This window comes from Sinocyclocheilus anshuiensis, unplaced genomic scaffold, assembly GCF_001515605.1.
Source record: "Sinocyclocheilus anshuiensis isolate Anshui unplaced genomic scaffold, SAMN03320099.WGS_v1.1 scaffold1614, whole genome shotgun sequence".
Lineage (NCBI taxonomy): Eukaryota > Metazoa > Chordata > Actinopteri > Cypriniformes > Cyprinidae > Sinocyclocheilus > Sinocyclocheilus anshuiensis.
The window spans coordinates 235,175-247,089 of record NW_015547777.1 but is presented as its reverse complement, the minus strand read 5'-3'; the positions used below and the strand labels follow the sequence as shown (position 1 = coordinate 247,089).

At 33.3% G+C, this 11,915-nt stretch overlaps 1 pseudogene; it reads right to left on the bottom strand.

Annotated features, from left to right (window-relative positions):
- LOC107704575 (histone-lysine N-methyltransferase SMYD1-like) overlaps positions 1-8,177 on the bottom strand; it is a 13,278-nt pseudogene extending 5,101 nt beyond the window's left edge.
- Between the last annotated feature and the right edge of the window lie 3,738 nt (positions 8,178-11,915).

The window sequence follows — 11,915 nt, the reverse complement described above, 5'->3', positions numbered from 1 at the left end:
ACAGCTAAAAGTGCTACCGCCAGACCCGGAGATCGGCTGAATGGATTCGAAAACGGTAAAACTCAACTGTTTAAATCTAGGGGATTTGTAAAATGAGACTATTTTCAAAAATAGTGGAGTGTTCCTTTAAATCCGATGCAGTGCTGTGATTTTTGCAGTATTTCTATGATGAAGATGTGAATGGAGTCTTATTTACACCACAAAATAAAAATATTTTAAAAACAGCGACTTTTTAATCTTAGAATTACGAGTTTATATCTCACAATCACAAACAGTTATAAATAATTCTGAGTTTACATCTTGCAAATCTGTTATTTATGTTTAGATATTAGTTATGTTTAGATATTCATGCAGGATTGAAAGCAACAAAGTAACTGTTACTGAAGTAAAATAAAAAAAACTTGAATTTATTTTATTTCATCTACTTGCCATTGACGTTTCTCTTTTTTTTTGTTTTGGTTTAGTTTAAGTTGAAGTACTAACATAACTAAAACTGAAATAAAAATGAATAAAATATAAAATATATTTAAAAAAAAAATTTATTTTTAAAAATATATTTAAAAAACAAAAACTAATAAAAATGACAAAAACACAACAAAATTACAACAAAAAATTATGACTTTTTATCTTAGAATTGCCCACTTATATCTCATAATCGCAAAAAGTTACTACTAATTAATAAAACTTTTTCGCAGTTTTTTCTCCGAATTCTGAGTTTACGTCTCTTCTGAGGAAAAATAGCGAGATTTAGACTCAGAATTTCTAGAAAAAAGTCAGAATTGCACATGTATAATTCAGAATTGTGATATAAAGAATGCAGTTCTGAGAACAAAGTCAGAATTGTGAGATAAAGTCACAATTACTTTGTTTTATACTTGTATTGCACGGCAGAAATAAGCTTCAGATGTGCTATTTTAGGCCAGTAGACATTTTTGAGTGACTGAATTCACCTTCTCTCCCTCCAGCACGGCTCCGGACATCTTCAGCTCGTCTTTGGTTTTTTGTTAGTGCAATGTTCGCAGGCGCAGTCGAAGAAATACTGCTGCTTCAGCAAACGCCTGCGATCTTCAGACAGTCCACGTACGACACGGTCACTTCTTCTCCAGGGCTGATCTTTCCCAGCGCTCGCAGCTCAATTCTGCGACACAGACGGACTCAGTGGGTTTAAAATGAGATTAGAAACCAAACAGATAACTAGTCTACTAGTCCTTCAGCAGATCTCACAACCAGTTCCCGCACCAACAGACCCTCCAGATCAAGAAAGAAACACAAAACAGATGAGTTCTGTATATAGACCCACATAACGATCATATACAACGTCTTAACTCGATCTGACCGCAGGCACAAAAGCAATGGGTCTTATTCACTGATAATCGCATGGATTATTCAGATTCATACGCACAGGAGAAATTCTCATGAAAAATTTCCACGTCAAATTTCACAACTTCGTCGCTCTCTGCAAACACGATATTCACTAAAGACGCGCAACAAGAAGTTTGTCGTCCTCAAAACCAGTACAAACACAAAAAACATCTTTAAGTGACATCTTAAAGTGGTTTCAGTAGTTCCTACTTTTTTCATTGTTGTTGTAAATTTAGAATACATTTCAGTACGAATGATTTTGATTTGTTTGTGAAAATGTCCATATGCACAAATATTTTATTATTTAGGATTTTTGTCTAGAAATGTGTAAATCAGGGTATATTTACTTGAGAAGTCTTGTTTACTGCTGAAAAAAAAATAATCAAAATTAAGTGAATTTGAGATTAAAATGAGAAAAAAAAAGTCTGCCGATGGGATTATATAAACTGGATTATTTTTTCTTGTTTTAAGCATAAAAGCACTTATCTTTATTTATTTTAAAGAAAACAAGACTTAATATCTTAAGTCATTTTGCTTCTCGAGTAAATATACCTCAAAACATGTTCTGAAAAATGCATCAAAATTAAGCAAATTTATGCATAAAACAAGAAAAATATCTGACAGTGGGGTCAGAAAAAGAGTCGTTTTCCCACGTTTATTTTTTTGACCCCACTGTCAGATATTTTTTCTAGTTTATGCATGAATTTGCTTAATTTTGATACATTTTTAAGTATTTTTATGCCTTTATTTAAAAATGTTTTAGATATTTATACTGGAAAACAAGACAGAAATATTTTGCAATGTATATAATGCAATCAATAATAAAAAAAATAAGATTTAAATAAATTAATTAATTAGTTTATATAATAATTAATTAGATAATAAAATGAGTTAATTAATAAAATTAATAAAAATTAGATTCAAATAAATAAATAAAGACATCTAACAGTACAGTACTGCTTGATTTAAGAATGTTGATTTAAGAACTGAAAAACAAGACAGAAATACTGAGAAAGAACCTTAGTTTTTGCCGTGTTTGTGTGTATGCATGCTTAATGAATGAGACCCAATGCCACACACAGACAAAGCTTACAAATGTTGTTTTTTAGACGAGTGCAGGAAGTCGTAAACTCACATATATTTGCATATTAAATGGTAATTAGTTGTGGCATCTGTCAAGACAGAGATGTGCTGGAAGAGTCTGCTATTAGGTGTGAAAGAGATTAGAAGAGACGACAAATGGACCAACCACCCATCATTACAGGGATATTTCAGACAGAAATCAAACTCTGTCATCATTATATATGTGCTCTAATGTCCAAACCCTGTATAACCCGAGCTACAAACATGAGCATGAGTAAATGATGACAGAATGTTCAATAGGATAAGCCTACAGTATTCACTAGTGTTCAAAAGTTTGAGAAGTCTCTTCTGCTCACCGAGGCTGCATTTATTTGATCAAAAATACAGTAGAAATTGTGAAATATTATTCTAATGTAAAACAGCTGTTTTCTATGTGAATATCTGTTAAACTGTAATTTATTTCTGTGATCAAAGCTGTATTTTCAGCATCATTGCTCCAGTCTTCAGTGTCACATGATCTTCAGAAATCATTCTAATATTCTGATGACCACATTTACATTCATGCATTTTATCCAAAGCAATTCATCAAAGAGACATCAATATTTTTTAGATATAATATATATTATTATTATTACTATATATTATAAGAAAACTAGATTAGCAAGCAAGATAGAGAAGATGAGAAATCAGTTTGTTTTCAACATTATCAGTGTTTAATATTTTTGTATTATCTGCTTTAAATAAATATTTGCATTTATTTCATTTCAGGATACTTTGATGAACAGAAAGTTCAAAAGAACAGCATAGAAATCTTTTGTAACATTATAATAGTCACTTTACATCACTTTAGTAAATTATAATTATAATATTTTCGAAACAACCATAATTTTTTAAATCTTTTGTAAATTACAATTTTAATATCTTTTGTACACTGAAAAAAAATGATTCATTGAATTTACTAATTTTTTTAAGGTAAGTGGTTGCAATCAATTTATTTGAGCTACATTTAAATAAACAAATTTTGCTGAAAGTTAGTCAACTAAATTTGTTTATTTAAATGTAGCTAAAATAAATTGATTGCAACCACTTAGGCTAAAACTGAGTATCATTTTTTTGTGAATATTGCAATATTTTTTAACATTATGTCTTTGCTGTCACTTTTGATCAATTTAATGCATCCGTGTTGAACAAAAATATTAATATCATTTAAAATAAAAAATTACTGACCCCAAACTTTTGAATACTAGTGTATCTGACATGAATGATTTATTAAAGCAATACGCCCCAAGAAGCCGTGGTTTGCAGTGAATTTATAACAGATAAGGGGCGTTGTTAGCTTAGCTGTTATAAATTCACTGTAAACCACGGCTTCTCGAGGCTTATTGCTTTTATAAATCGGTTATTCCATATATGTAGTAAGGTTTCACAAAATAAAACAGAGCAAATAAAGTGTAATGATATTAATAAAAACAGTATTCTTCCACCAAACAATGTAGCTCCTCAGAAACAGTTGTGGTTGCTACAAAGTGGTTGCCGAGCAACACACAAACATAAACAAAGGTGTATGTTACTTTGTAGAGTCATTTACAACAGCTTCGAACGTGGCTCAGCCAATCAGAATCAAGGACCGGAACTCTCTGGTTTATAATGATACAATTGTAGCAGAAGTCATTCTCTGTGCTCTCTTTCAGTTGCATCCTGCTGACCGAGAAGCTCTTTTCTGCACATCATGAGTTGAATGTGACATTTCACAAACATGATTAGACAAAAATGCATGTACATGCCAAACTCTAATGATCTCTGTAGGCCTATGGTGCACACAGGCCACAGTATTTCGGTTAATGCATGCTTTTCACGGAAAGCCTGAATCACATGAGCCTTCCCGACTCTCAGTTCCTCTGCCATCTTCTCTCTGATTCCTCTCCCACCCACCATACTTTCACCTGTCTGCTCTCACGCTCCTCCAGAGGATGTGAAGACTGGGGTTTCTCGACTTACTTGCCGCTGTTGAGGATGACGGTGCAGTTGGGCCAGCAGTTGTGATTGACCAGACACAGGTTCGGGAACAAACCGACGCCGACGGCCTGCAGCCCTCGCTGATCGCTCACCATAAACCCGTTACAGTTGATCTGTCACAAGAAGAGTCACAACACATCACCTGCACATCTCAGCATCTAACATGACGACTGTAAGTGCACGCACCACTCCGAGGATGTGGGAGACGCTGTCCACTGTGTGTGGTTTGCTGGACCGAGGCCAGTAGTCTAGGAAGTTGTGTATGTCGACTTTGAAGTCCTTGAGGTCGTCTTCGGAGATGTCGTAGATGTGGTCCTCCAGCTCCTCCAGCGCGGTCAGCTGTGTCAGAAACCACGCTTCCATGCTTATCCAGACGCCACAAGATGCGAGCGGCAAGACTAACACACACAACATCAGATTTCACATAATTTGAGCGTGAATGCTGCATACATGCAGACGGTTAATCTCGGCTGTGAAGGAAACATGAGCAACGTCTAAACATGACATAAAATAAAACAGACTCGCTGAGCTGAAAACACCAGCATAAATGCACAAATGTTTTGTTTTCCAGTACAAACGTCCTTAAATCGAGATATATTTACTTGAGAAGCTAAATTAGTTTATTATTAAATGTGACCCTGGAGCACCAAAGCAGTGTTAAGTCGCTGGGGTATATTTGTAGCAATAGCCAACAATACATTGTATGGGTCAAAATTATAAATTTTTCTTTTATGCCCAAAATCATTAGGATATTACAATCAAGTTCCATGAAGATATTTTGTAAATTTCCTACCATAAATATATCAAAACTTCAGTTTTGATTAGTAATATGAATTGCTAAGTACTTCATTTGAACAACTTTAAAGATGATTTTCTCAATATTTAGATTTTTTTGCACCCTCAGATTCCAGATTTTCAAATAGTTGCATCTCAGTCAAATATTGTCCTATCCTAACAAACCACACATCAATGGAAAGCTATTTATTCAGCTTTCAGATGATGTATAAATCTCAATTTCAAAAAAGTGACCTTTATGACTGGTTTTGTGCTCCAGGGTCACAAATGGGGTCAAAAAAGTAATCGTTTTCCCTTTGAATTAAGATTATTTTTCTTGTTTGAAATCACTTAATTCTGAAGATTGTTTCATAGGACAAGATTTAATATGACAGTATTTTGCTTCAAGTAAATGCATCTTGATTTAACCCTTCTGCTGCTGAAAATCCCAGTCAAACATGGATAAATCTCTCATCATGCTGTATTATTATCTGATAATGGACTGAATCTATTAATCAACTTGTTTTCTTTCAATCAGCACAGGTTTTGTGTTTCTTATTGGAGCTGATTGAGCTCATGCACCTCAGTTTTTGAGTGAAAAAGCATTATTTGTGAATATTTTCGGCGCATGAGCACAGATCAATGAGACCTGCAATCAATCAGCTCTAATAAGAAACACAAAACCTGTGCTAAATGAAAGAAAACAAGTTTGAATCCAAGATTTGATCAAACTATAGCCGAATGAGAGATTTGCAAGCAATTTTTTTGTAGGCCGTTATCAAAAAAGTTATCAAAAATTGTTTGTGCAGTTGTTTTCTACCATGTGTAGGCAAAGTTTTTCTCAAATATGATTATTACGAGAATTTAGAGAAAAAGAAAATCCGGGTCAAAATGACCTGAACACATGGAAGCCTGTTTCTGGCACAGAATAAACAAATAAAAAGGTATTTGTGATTATTTATCTCACAATCCTGACTTTTTTCTGGCCTCACTGATCTGAGCTTATGCACCTTTGTGAGTTTCTGAGCGAAAAAAGCATTAACTGTTGACTCAATATTCACTCAAAAACTGAGCTCAATGAAGCCTACGCCTACGTTTAATCAAATGACCAAGAAAACCACAAGTGTATCAAGATGGGGGGGGACGAAAATTGCAAAAAATAACAATTAAAAAAAAAAAAAAAAAAAGTTGTTTTACCTTGTGTGAGCAAAGTCAATGCACAACACGTACACAACATTTTAATGGGTATTTTAATGGAAAATGACAAAAATGCATTTTTGCATTTTCGCCACCATGCTTTTAGACATTGCTAGCATGCATTAAAAGCACGAGCTCACGAAGAGTTTAGGCTCCTACCGGACGTTTTCATTGGGCACTTTGCCGTAGCTCTTGACAGCAGCACACTCCTGCTTGTGCTCTTAACCTGCACTGACCGCAGCGCTGCAGCTTCTGCTGCCGCCGGAAACAGCTGTGACAGATGCTGGCGGCGTGACTGGATCAGAAACAACAGATACAGTAATGTTTTATTAGGTCATTCTTCACGGTGAGCAATTAAGATTCTTCACTTCTCATCCTGAGTTGCTTGAATCTAATCTTGATTTTACGGGCTGTTTTTAGACGAGTTTGAGTAACACAAATGATCTTAAAGTTATATATAGATCATCAGCAGCCACAGAGCACATGACACGACTGAACCGACCCCTGATCATTTAAAAAGCAATGCTCATCAGCGTTATTGAAATATCACTGATGTACAATAGTAATGGTTTGAATTAGGCTACACTTAGAAAAAAAAAAAAAGTATTTTAAAACAATTTTCACTTAGAAATCGCTTGTACGAGTAAAGAAACACATTGAATTAAATACGGAGTTTTTAAGTATAAAAACTAAAATACGCACCCATTCCAATAATTCATACAAAAAAAATCTAGTTTCCATTTTCAAATTAATTTGAGTTAAATTGTAGGGGTTTTTTTGTGTTGTTTTTTTTATGTTTTTATGAAATATTTACATACAGTTCAGTTTTAGCTCTAGTTACTCTAGTTCTTAAAGCTAATTTAAGGAAAAATTAGAAATTTTTCTAAAATGTTAAGTATTTTTTATATTTTATTTTGTGTCAGTTAACATTCACTTGATTACAATGAATGAATTTTGTTTAGTTTTATTTATTTTTTATTTTTGTCCCCCATATTTTATTTCAGTTATTTCAAGTAAAAGAAATCTTTATTTTCATGATTTTAGTTTTTTTTTATTATTATTTAATCTCAGTTATTTCAAGTAACACACATCTTTATGATTTTAGTTTAATGATATTATGATCGTAATCACCTCTTTCACTTTAATTTCTCACACATTGTAATAATTGCACCTCAATCACATCAGATTATTTCATCTTCATATCTGAAGTCTGTTGTGTTCTATATTTTGCGTTGCTCTGGAACAGGGTTATCGCAGTCAACTAAAACTAAAACCGTAAAAACAATGTTCACTTCTTAAAACAAATACATAAATGTTAACAGAAATACAAGGCAACATTTCTCATTTTATTTTAATCTTTATGTACCCGAATAACTAAAACTGAAAACAACAGAAAAAATTAAAACTGACAAAAACACAAAACAAAATGACTAAAAATTAAAGTCACAACGCTACTGTAACGTTACAGTTTGAGCAGCATTTTTCAGATGATGCATAAATCTCAATTTAAAAAAATGGACCCTTATGACTGGTTTTGTGCTCCAGGGTCACATATACTCCATCATCGCTCTGATCTACTAAACCTGGCGTTCCTCCGTCATCGTGTTTCGTTTTACCTCTTACCTCTCAAACACAACCGAAGCGAAAGGGGGTTCAGCGAACAGAACGTCTCCAGCCCAGACCTCTCTGGTGGCCCGCAGACCCCTGCCTTTCCCTGGAGACTCAAACACTTCCACAAACTCCATGTCTGCCATCTTCACCGATGCCGACGAGCCTCTGCATGGCAGCTGGGATTCACCAGCTCTTACTAAAATAATCGAAGCCTCCAGCTGTACCATGTGGGGGTTCACAGGGGGATGCTTTCTGCTCTCTTCTCAAAGCTCTGGGTTCGACTGAGACGCATCCCATCTGCAGTCGTGCATCGACACCTCGAACCCAGAGCTTTGAGAATAGAGCAGAAAGCATTGCATGCAACAGTGACAGCTGGATGCGATTTAACACTCTTTTAACATTTGCACACTTTTCATTTACATGCACTTTTTACCTCACCGTAAGAGCCTCGTTTGGGATCCCGCAGGATATTTTTGTCCCTCAGTTGTAGCCGCCAGGCAAGAGAGGAGAAGAGACAGCTGGATGGCCTTCGGACACAAATCCACAACAATGCTAAAGAATAAAACTGTGAAAAAGCACTTAAGCACTCAATTAATTCACTAACATTGTGATGAATAACTGACTTTACGATCTGATCTAAGCCTAATTTACACAACCAGTCAAACGCTTAGACACATCTACTCAGTGATGACTAATAACAGAATATACTAATAGTGATGAAACTCAGAAAAAGCACAAATGGAAGTTTTGGGAATCATGTCGCGATCATGTGACACAGAGAAAAACTCTTATATTTGAGCTTTTTTGATGCCCCAATACAATGAATATCAATACAATTTCAATACAATATCAATGCAATATCAATACAATATCAATACAATATCAATACAATATCAATGCAATATCAATACAATATCAATGCAATATCAATACAATATCAATACAATATCAATGCAATATCAATGTCAAGATTCATCGGGCTCAATTGTGACTGGTGGGATAATGTGTATACTGAATTAACATATTTCTGCAGTCATAAAAATTGTTATATATCTTAGCCCAGCTATTTTAAACTGTTTGATCACATTCTAGGGTTATTATTATTATGCATAAAAAAAACTTTATGCAACATTGATAGGAACAAAAACATTCAACCAACAGCGCATTTCAAAATTGTTACTTTTTTGTAAAATATAACATCAAATGTTTATATTAGTGCTACCAGTATTACAACATCAATATTGTAAATTTTGTGCAATATTTTGTATTTGCAACATTTTAGTGTAATTTTCACTAGCAACTGCAACTGGATTTATATTGTAAACCTAAGTTCACTGTTATCCCACCGCTCACTATTGTGACTCATTCTATGACCACACTCAACAAAACTGAATATATGTGAATAAAAGCACTAAAACATCAGTCAGTAAGGTTTTTAGAGCTTTATAAATGAAAACTTTTTTTACGGTCACTATTGTGACCGGTGGGATTAAACGGGTTAACTGCATTTGATCCAGACAATCAAGTTATTCAGGGTTAGTTATAGGTGTGTGTGTTGGAGCTAAACTCTGAAGGACTGTGTTGAAAGTCTTTGGGATGTGCTGGAGTCAGCTTTAAATATGGGTTCGACTTTCCCTTTGTCAGTACAAGATCTTGGCCAAAAGTTCATCTTGTCTCATCTTGTTTATTCATATAACACTGCAGGTGTTGACCAAAGTGCTTTACAGAAAAAACTAAACGATAAGCACACATATAGACACCGCATATACCACACACGGTAAAGTTTTACTGTCATAAGCTGCTAACACAAAACGAGATTTCAGCAGATTTCGAAACACTGACAGGCAGCTCATTACTGAAAATCACCTTTTTGACAACGATTAGTTCTGGGCACTACAAGAAGTTTAGTATCTTCTGAGCGCAAAGCTCTCGGGGGATTATAAGGAATCAAAAGGTTAAATTGCAAGATATAAGGGTGCCTGATTATTTAAAGATATGTATACGAAAATTTAAATCTTATGTTTGACACTAATAGTACTTTCTTGTAAAACGCACCCATTCCAATAATTCCAACTAAAAAAAAAATCTATTTTACTGTGTAGTTTTTATTTTTATTTTTTCCATCCTCAAATTATTTTAGTTAAAGTTTTAGTAATTTTTTGTTTTTGTATTTTTCTTGTTTTTTTTTGCTTTTATGTTTTTATGAAATATTTTTGGACATTCATATATATATATATATTTATATATATATATATATTTTTTTATGTATCAGAATTAAGTGAGTTTATGCTTAAAACAAATTTTTGTTTTTCTAAAAATCTGCCAATTGATTAAGATTTTTTATTTATTTATTTATTTATTTTTATTAAGCATAAACCCACTTAATGCATTTTTCAGAAAACAAGACTTAACTATGATCTTCAATAGTTTTGCTTCTCCTGTAAATGTATCTTGATTTAAGAATGTTTAGATATTTGTACTGGAAAACAAGACAGAAATACTAAAGCAATTTTCTATATTGATTTGTCACAGTTTTTTTCCCCTGTATTTTGAAACATGCATGGCATTGAACTGTGTTTTAGGTTTAAAGGAAATGTCTGTAAAACAGAAAATATCCTGGCAGAAAATTTAAAAAATATATTTTTCTTACACTGTGCATTTTAATAAACCCAGACGGCCAACTGGAATTGTGTTGCCTGTGTAGTTTACTTTATCATCCGATGCCTGATTTTTAATTCTCATAGATTGATATGTGACCGTATTCTGTGTCCTCCTGACCATCGCACGAGGAGACACGGACATCTGCTGCTCTGACGATTAGTGATGGACGTTAAATATATGACACATGCCGCCATCTTCAGTGCTTGTTGCACTAGTTTAAACACATATGCTTTATATATCATAATTAATATAGTTCTGCTTGTGTATCCTATGAAAGAGAATCTCTTTTCTGTCCTGTTCCGCATTTACACTTCTGCTCCGGCTGTTATTCTGCTTCACTCGTTCTGTGGGTTCCTGTATAATAAACTGCTTGTCTTTCTCATTAGTAAGTGTTTTAGATGAAACTCAGTGTAATTTTAAATGAGTTACACTGCTGGTCAGAAGTTCAGAACCATTATGATTTATCAATGTTTTTTTTAAGTCTCTTGTGCTCACCGAGGCTGCGTTAATTTGATAAAAAATACAGTAAAAATTGTGAAATATTTTTACAATTTAAAACAGCTGTTTTCTGTGTGAATATCTGTTAAACTGTAATGTATTTCTGTGATGCGCAGCTGTATTTTCAGCATCATTACTCCAGTCTTCAGTGTCACATGATCTTCAGAATTATATGTTTTCTATGAATTATTATCTTCATTATAATATGCTGCTCGAGAAACATTTCTGATTATTATCAATGTTGAAAAGTTAGATAGCAATGTTGTAAGTTAGATTAAAAAAATAAATTAATATTTTTATTCATCAAGGACGCACTAAACTGATCAAAAGTGACAGTAAAGACATTTATAATCATACCAATAAAGCCAACTAAAAAAAAAATCTATTTTACTGTGTAGTTTTTATTTTTATTTTTTCCATCCTCAAATTATTTTAGTTAAAGTTTTAGTAATTTTTTGTTTTTGTATTTTTCTTGTTTTTTTTTGCTTTTATGTTTTTATGAAATATTTTTATACATTTTTAAATTCAGTTTTAGGTGTAGTTAATACAGTTCTTAAAGCTACAGTATATATATATATATATATATATACTGTATATATACATATACACACACTACTGTTTGAAAGTTTGGGGTCAGTACTTTTATTCAGCAAGAACACATTAAACTGATCAAAAGTGACAGTAAGGACATTTATAATGTTACAAGAGATTTC